The sequence below is a fragment of the Orycteropus afer genome, unplaced genomic scaffold (genome assembly GCF_000298275.1).
Source record: "Orycteropus afer afer isolate SDZICR_OR568_19922 unplaced genomic scaffold, OryAfe1.0 scaffold00187, whole genome shotgun sequence".
In the NCBI taxonomy this organism is placed as follows: domain Eukaryota; kingdom Metazoa; phylum Chordata; class Mammalia; order Tubulidentata; family Orycteropodidae; genus Orycteropus; species Orycteropus afer.
Window position 1 is genome coordinate 5,440,999 of NW_006921774.1, and position 9,362 is coordinate 5,450,360.

The window sequence follows — 9,362 nt, forward strand, 5'->3', positions numbered from 1 at the left end:
TCTCCAGGCCTTAGTTCCAAGGCACCTCTGGGTACTCCAGCTTTTCAGTTTACAGCCAAGCACGTTAACTATTTGCACCACCCAGGGACTAAGAATATTTAAAAAAAAAAAAAAAACCTCACTGCCGTTCGTATCCCACTCATAGGGACCCCTCCTTGGGTTTCCGAGGCAATATCACTACAGAAGTAGATTGCCCAACCTTCCCTCTGAGGAGTGGCTGGTGGGTTTGAACTGCCAGCCTTCTGGTTAGCAGTCAGATGCCTTAGGCACTACGCCACCAGAGCTCGCTGGGACTCAGGATGTTGTTATGTGCCGTGGAGTCAGACCCGACTCATAGCGACCCCTCCTTGGGTTTCCGAGGCAGTATCACTGCGGAAGTAGATTGCCCCATCTTCCTTCCAAGGACTCAGGGTAGGAGTGACTAAAGATGAGTAAGAAAGAATGAAGAAATAAATGATCTTGGTATGTGTGAAGATCACTAAAGCATCTGGCCTAACTTAACCTTGGGAAACACAGTTCAGAGATCTCTGTTTAAATGTCACTTCCTTAAGAAAGCCTCCCTTGGATCCTAGACTAGGTAGGGTACTTTTTTATGTACTTTTATAGCATGCCAGCCTTATCTATGTCTGTACTTTCCACATTTGTGTAAAGTCCTGTATTTACGGTCTTATCCTACTGAAGTCCTTAAATTAAATGCAGGGCTGGATCTTGATTATATCTCTAGCACTAGCAGCCCACATACTGCCATTGAGTTGATTCTGACTCTGAGTCTATAGGGCAGAATAGAACTGCCCCATTAAGTTTCCAAAATTGTAAATCTTTACAGAGGCAGATTACCTCATCTTTCTCCCGTGCAGCGGCTAGTGGATTTGAACTGCCAACCTTTGAATACCAGCTGAATGCTTTAACCGCTGTGCCACCAGAGCTCCTTGCACCTCGAAAAGCTCCTGGTAAATAGCAGGCACTCAGTGAATACTTACTGATACCAAGTAAGTAAATTAACCCTGGGTTATATTATGCCTAAACATTTAGGCTGAATTCACACACAAAAAAAACTTAAGCAATAATAAAATGCAGCATTAGTGAACTGTGGTAAATTTCATACAATTCTATCCTATTCTGAAATAAAGCTTACATCATTACCAATTATTATATGAAAATATAGTTATCTAAACGGGTTCTTTACTGTTAAAATTTCTTAAATGTCTTTGCGTAAAACTGAAACAAAATTAGAAAGCTGTTAGTTTAATAAAATGTCAATTTTTGTATAAAACAAATCACTGACCTTTTTTTTTTGTACTTCAAATTTGATTCATTAGTGGAGTTAGCAAGGTTCTGTGCTTTTCTCACCTCATTCAGTTTTATAATTAACCAATAAAAGCTTATTAGCTTTTAAGGAAGCTTTAGGAGCATAAATTGATTTATGGGCACCATATGGTTACATCAAAGGATTTGTTTTTGTTTTTTAACCTGAAATGAATGCTTAAGTCTTTCTTTAAGGTAGAAATTCATGTTCTTCTGCTAAGCAATATATCTGCAGTAGTGATTTTTTTTTTTTTTTTGTACCAAGTTACCCAAATTGGTCATGTGATTCAAAGGATGTTATAACCTTATAATTTATCTAGTTTAATTTCTCATTTTATACTTAAATGTCTGCCTAAGGTCAGACAGCTAATTAATGATATAGCTAAGACCAAAATTGCTGGTTTCTTATCACTAAACTATTACTCTTTTCACTAAACTAAATAAATTGAACTCACTAACAAGATAGCAGGTTATGTGCTCTGTGTTCTGCCTTTGTTGATTCACATAGGTATTCTTGTGTCACAACTAATTCTTTAAAATTACATGTGAATGGTATGTTAGGAGACTTCTTTTTACGTGTGATATAGTGACTGCAAGGTCAGATTGAAGTCTATGAAATTATTACATTATAAAAGATAGGAGTTAGATATTCATCAAATTTCCCATCACAAAAATTTCAGATTTTACTCTATTAAAAATAAAAAAGTAAGACCAAACAACACATGTAGAACAGAATTTCAGATTCTTAAAAATTCTAGACTTACTGGATCTGTTGAGACTGGAGGAAAACCCACAAATCTGTTGGCCTAAGATACTCTAAACCTGTTATCAAAACTATCCCCTGAAGTTATTTGTAAACTAAAGAACTGTTCTTTAGCTTACAGGTAACTCCAGGGGATAGTTCTGAAAACTAAACGTAATTAATAAAGAACATATGCTTTGAGTAATGTCCTCTTTTAAAAGAGTATCTATATGAGACCAAATTGATAACAGTGACTGTACAGTGTAGAGGAAATTAGGGAGGTGGTGAGTCTAAATCAATAGTAAAACAATTTGAGTAGAAGTAGCAAAATTGTTGACACAGTGAAGAATGTACCCTATGAAGAATGTCACTCACTGAACTACGCATAGAGAAATTGTTAAATAGATGCATGTTTTCCTCTGTATATTTTTAACAAAAATAAAATATTAGAAGACTAAAGAATGCATGAGGAGCTCTGGTAGCATAGTGCCTAAGTCACTTAACTGCTAGCCAGAAGGCTGGAGGTTCAAACCCACTTGCCACTCCTTGGAAGGAAGGTTGGGCAATCTACTTCCATAGTGATACTGCCTTGGAAACCCAAGGAGGGGTCTCCATGAGTCGGGTCCGACTCGACGGCACATAACAACAATAACAACAGCAACAAAGAATGCAAGTTTCTGGGTGGGTTTTATATGTGTAGCATTTAATTTTTTTTATTTCATACCGACCTGTTTTCAAGTAATCTCATTGATTTGATCCTAACAATGCAAGAACCATCCGTTTTATCCTTCAATGTATACTTGAATATCTTAAAAGCTTTTCCATTCTGCTTCTTTTGGGAACATTACATGCTTTTATAGGCTTACCATTGCCATTTAACATCACTTCAGAGGAAGGAATTCTGCAAACAGCAACAGGTAATGAAAAACAGTGAATGATGGAAATATAGTTTGGACTAACTGCATTCCTAAAACATGGTGTACTTTTGACATAATTGTTCCTCTTTCAGAATTATTAAGGTATTTTAAATATTCGGCTTTTATGAGTGATACTCCAAAGGAACATGTGTTTTTGAATTTAACAGTATTTAGGTCTACTAAAGATAATCTTAAAAGTACTTAAAGGAACACATTAGAACAGTTGCTTAATTTTACATTAATATTTTCTGCATTTTATAACTAGCTGTAAGATAGTTATCATAAATGAAGAAGTAAATTAACTTGTGATAGTTCATTGTCACCTATAAGGAAATTCACCAGAAAGATCATGAAGTTAATATGTTTTGGTTTCAGGTGGGAGTGGGGTGTGGTATAAAGTGGAAATAGAGAGGCTGGTTAGGAGACTATTATAGTTGTACACAGCCAAGCCTAAGAAAGTATCATTAGAAATGGGGATTTAAAATAGAGTTTGACAATAGAAGACTTGCTCATTTGCTGTTGGGAAGTGAAGTAGAAAATCAGGAATGACTGGGGCATGTCTTGTGGTGGTTCAAACCCACCAGCCACTCCTCAGATGGCAGGTTGGGCAATCTACTTGTATAGTGATTCTGCCTCAGAAACCCAAGGAGGGGTCTCTATGAGTCGGATCCAACTCAACAGCAATGAGTTTGGTTTGGTTTTGGTTTATTAATGAAAGAAATATACCAGAATATTACTATATAGGAATGTACTTGGAGATCAGAACGGAGTCTAAATATTTTCAAATTCATTTCAGTAGCCATACGGGACTGAATGTGAAGTGGTTAAAAGACTTCAGATTACGAAATATGGCTACTATACCATAAGGATTGACAATGAAAGAAATATTTTTTCTAGAAAATGTCAAAAAACTAAGGGAAAGTGAAGAAGAGAGAACACTTTAATTCAGAGACAGTAACTTAAATTTCACTTTCTGGGACCTAACAAAGAATTGTTACAGCTGTGTGTGTGTGTGTGTGTGTGTGTTCCCCCTTTTTACCTATGTTATTTATACCAGTGTGTTTAAGCAGCCATTACTAATAAATGCCCTAGGTATAAATGTCCAACCACCATTGCATAGTTGTTCTATAGCATACCCTAGTTTATTTTTGACAAAAAAAATAATATGAAAAATTAAGTTTTAAGTGTAATAAATGTTACCCTTTTATGTTAGTGATGGGAGCCGGTGGAGGGCCGGAACAACAGCTAAGGCAGGCCAGGAAGTGGCGGGAGCTTGCATTATTTATGAGCTTAATTGAAAGCTCTATCTGGAAGAGCTTGCTTGTCTGTGCCAAGAAATTTGGGAGACAGCTACATGACCAACTGGAAGAGATCCATATTTCATATGGATAAAAAAACAAAACTCATTGCTGTCGAGTCAATTCAACCCATAGCGACCCCTCCTTGGGTTTCCGAGGTGGTATCTATGGAAGTAGATCGCCCAAATTTCCTTCTGAGGAATGGCTGGTGAGTTTGAACTGGCCAGCCTTCTGGTGAGCAGTCAGATGCCTTAGGCAGTGTGCCACCAAAGCTCCTGATTGCCTCATATGCATGTGAAAGCTAGACAATGAATAAGAAAGTTGGAAGAAGAATCGATGCATTTGAATTAGGGTGTTTGCAAACAATATTGAATATACCGAGGACTGCCAGAAGAATGAACAGATCTGTCTTGGAAGAAGTGCAGCCAAGAATGCTCCCTAGAAGCGAGGATGACAAGACTTTGTCTCACGTGATTTGGACATGTTAGCAGGATGGACCAGTTCCTAGAAAAGGCTAGCATACTAGGTAAAGTACAGCATCTGCAAAAAAGAGGAAGACCCTCAGTGAGATGGATTGGCACACTGGATGCAACAGTGGGCTCAAGCACAGCAAGGATTTTGAGGATGACGCAGGACCAAGCAGTATTTCGTTCAGTTACACAGAGTCACTGAGTTGGAGTCGACTTGACAGCGACTAACAACAGTTTCCTTAAGCGATCCAGTCTGTGGGAAATTTAATATAGGATTAGTCTAGGCTTATTTTTTTTTCAGGCACCTGCCACCAGTCAATAATATATTCCATTAAAGTCTTTATAAAATGACCCTAATACGGTGGAAATATTTAGAGGACTACAGTTTATAAAATCAACTGTCTATACATCAGTAGGGAGCTCTGGTAGCATAGTGGATAAGGCACTTGACTGCTAACCAGAAGGCTGACAGTTCAAACCCACCAGCCACTCCTCGGAAGGAAGGTTGGGCAATCCTGCTTCCGTAGTGATACTGCCTTGGAAACCCAAGGAGGGGTCGCTATGAGTCAGGGCTGACTCAATGGCACATAACAACAACAACATACGTCAGTATGTACATCTTTTTTTTTTTTTTTTACCACAACTCTCAGAAGGAATATAAGTGACATCACAATCCTATACAGATATGTGTGTTTATGTGTCTCAGGCAACCTGGTAGCACAGTGGTTAGGCGCTTGGCTGCTAACTGAAAGGTCAGTGGTTCAAACCTAGTAGCTGCTCCACAGGAGAAAGATTACAGCCTTGTAAACCCTATGGGACAGTTCTGTTTGTCCTACAAGGTCTCTATGAGTTAGAAATGACATGATAGCAATAGATTTGGTTTTCATGTATCATCATAAACATTGCATACATGGCAATTTTCATTACTATTCAGTCATAATATGTCTAATCAATTTATGTAATGAAGAATTAGAGATAGGTTGGAAAGGTTGAATCTTAGAGCTTAAAGAGACATTAGGGCTAGAATTCTAAAGTCTACGAGTTGGAAGGGCTAGAGAAAGAATGCCTTAATGCTAAGATCATACATCTAGTTCCTAGGAAATCTAAAGGAAACGAGTGTGTGAATCTCTTTCTTCAAAAAAAAAACCATGCTGAAGTCATGTATAAGATTCGGATACTCAAAAATATGCAAAATATTGCCTTTTAATTTGACCCATGAACTGTTCTCTTTTTTGTCACTTAATATTAGGAGAGAAACAAACCATCTAACAATTTTTAGTTTAGTTTCTCAACTCGTTACAGACAGGACCACATTAGTTTATTTTTTCAAACTTGAAAAGTAATGCATGCACATGATTCATGCACGTGAGATATACAAAGGAACAATGTAATTCTTCCTCTCATTCTTGAACTGTATTCATCCATTAGATACAACCTAATTTGTACTTTTTTTTTCATTTTGAAACTTAGAGACTTTTGTTTTGCTCATGTCACATGGATCACATGGATATTTATGCCTTTTTTTTTTTTTTTTTAATTCACTGCAGCATATAGTCCATTGTTTTAACATACCATAATTTATTTAATTAGTCCTGTATTGATAGACAAGGAGTTCTGTTAGCATAGTGTCTAAGGCATTTGACTGCTAACCAGAAGGTTGGTGGTTCAAACTCACCAGCCACTCTTCAGAAGGAAGACTGGGCAATCTATTTCCGTATAGATTTACCACCTTGGAAACCCAAGGAGGGATCACTATGAGTCGGGATCGACTCAACGACAGTAAGTTCTATTGATAGACATTTGATTCTTCCTGTCTCTTACTATTAAACAATGCTACAGTGAATATCTTTGTATGTAAATCTGCACACTCTAAGAGCATATCAAAATAAATTCCTCAAAGAGGTATTACCATATCAAAAGATAATTAAATGTGAAGCTTTGACAGCTAGAGGCAGGCTCCATTTAAATGAAATAAGATTAACTATTCCTCCAGAGAGAGGAATTGTATAATTTCTTCAATAGCATTCTATTCCTGTTTCCAACATAAGTCACTAATAAAAGAAGTAAAATATTAACAAGAGCTTTCCCCTCAAACTCTTGTTTCTTCTGCTAACCAGAAGGCTGGTGGTTCAAATCCACCAGCCACTCCTTGGAAGGAAGATGGGGCAATCTACTTCCATAGTGATACTGCCTGGGAAACACAAGGAGGGATCACTATGAGTCGAGTCCGACTTGACGGCACATAACACAACAACAACACTTTAAAAATATTATTTCATAATAGTGCCTTAGAATATATATTGCCCCTCCTTTTCTTCCAGAATTAACTACAAATTTTTACATTACAGAGAGAGAAAACCTTAACTCTGAATCTGGGCCACAGTACTATACTCAACCATTGGGGCTTGATGTGGATTAGATAATACTAGCACTGGGCCACATTAACTACCTAATGCCTTCTTTTTGTATTAAAACCTGTTTCTTTTTCTTTGTTAAGTGGCATATCAGCAAATGTTTGTGCAGTTCTTCATAAAAATGAGTGCACATAATGATGCTTGTGGCACTGAACACATTTGAAAAATAAGATTGAGAAAATGGCAGCAACATTTCTGGCATTAATTTTCTTTGCAGCTGTGTAGAATTTGATAGATTTACTCTTAAAATATACTTTATTAAAGGAATAAACACTACCTTTTAGTTGGAATATTTTTTCTTAGAGTGATTTACTTAATATTTTTATGTTTCCTTCCTTGTTTCTTGAATGAAGGTCATTATTGTTAGGTGCCGTCGACACAAGGCTGACTCATAGCCAACAGAATGAAACACTCTGCCAACCTCACAATTTTTGCTATACCTGAGCCCATTGTTGCATCTCATTGAGGCCCTTCCCCTTTTTTGCTGACCCTCCACTTTACCAAGCATGATATCCTTCTCCAGAGAATGATCCCTTCTGACAAGACCAAATAGGTGAGATGAAGTCTGGCCATTCTGTCTTCCAAGGAGCATTCCAGCTGCGCTTCTTCCAGGACAGATTGTTAGTTCTTTTAGCAGTCCATGGTACTTTCAGCATCAATTCTTCTTCAGTCTTCCTTATTCGTTGTCCAACTTTCACATGCATATGAGGCAATTGAAAACGTGATGGCTTGGATTGAGTGTACCTTAGTCTTCAAAGTGACATCTTGGCTCTTCAACACTTTAAAGAGATCTTTTGCAATAGATTTGCCCAGTGCAAGATGTCGTCTGATTTCTTGACTGCTCCTGCCCTTTTTGATTGTGGAACCAAGTAATATGAAATATTTGACAACTTCAATCTTTTCTCCATTTATCGAGATGCTGCATATTGGTCCAGTTGTGAGAATTGTTCTTTTCTTTATGTTGAGATGTAATGCATACTACAGGCTGTAGTCTTTAATCTTCATCAGTCAGTGCTTCAAATCATCTTCACTTTCAGCAAGCAAGGTTGTGTCGTCTGCATATCGCAAGTTTTAATAAGTCTTCCTCCAATCTTGATGCCGCATTCTTCATATGTTTTAGCTTTTTGGATTATTTACTCAGTATACAGATTGAATAAGTATGATGAAAGGGTACAACCCTGACACACTCCTTCCTGATTTTGAACCATGCAGTATCCCTGTGTTCTATTCAAATAACAGCTTCCTGGTCTATGTATAGTTTCCTCATGAGCACAACTAAGTGTTCTGGAATTTCCATTCTTAATGTTACCCGTAATTTGTTATGATCCACATAATCAAATACTTTTGTATGGTCAATAAAACACAAGTAAACATCTTTCTGGTATTCTTTACTTTGAGCCAAGATCCATCTGACATCAGCAATGATAGTCCTCATTCCACATCCTCTTCTGAATCTAGCTTGCATTTCTGGAAGTTCCCTGTCAGTATACTGCTGCACCATTTTTGAATTCTCCAGCAAGATTTTACTTGAATGTGATATTAATGATACTGTTTGCTAATGTCTATGTTCTCTGGGATCACCTTTCTTTGGAATAGGTATAAATATGGATCTCTCACAGTTAGTTGGCTAGGTAGCCATCTTCCAAATTTGGGGGCATAGACGAGTAACTGCCTCTGCACAGCATCTGTTTGTTAAACATCTCAATGGGTCCATCAATTACTGGAGCCTTGTTTTTCACCGGTTCCTTCAGTGCAGCTTTGACTTCTTCCTTTAGTATCATTGGTTCTTGATCATATACCACCTCCCGAAATGGGTGAACATGTATCAATTCTTTTTTCTACAGTGACTCTGTGTATTCCTTCCATCTTCTTTTGATGCTTCCTGCATCATTCATTATTTTACCCATAGAATCTTTCAGTATTGCAACTCAAGGCTTGAATTTTTTCTTCAGTTCTTTCAGCTTCAGAAAATGCTGAGCATGTTCTTCCTTTTTGGTTTTCTAACTCCAGGTCTTTGCACATTTCATTATAATGATTGTCTTTGTCTTCTAGAGCTGCTCTTTGAAATCTTCTGTTCATATTTTTTATCTTGTCATTTCTTCCATTTGCTTTAGCTACTCTCCATTCAAGAACAAGTTTCAGAGTCTCTTCTGACATCCATTTTGGTCTTTTCTTCCTTTCCTGTCTTTTTAATGACCTTTTTCCTTTTTTTTTTT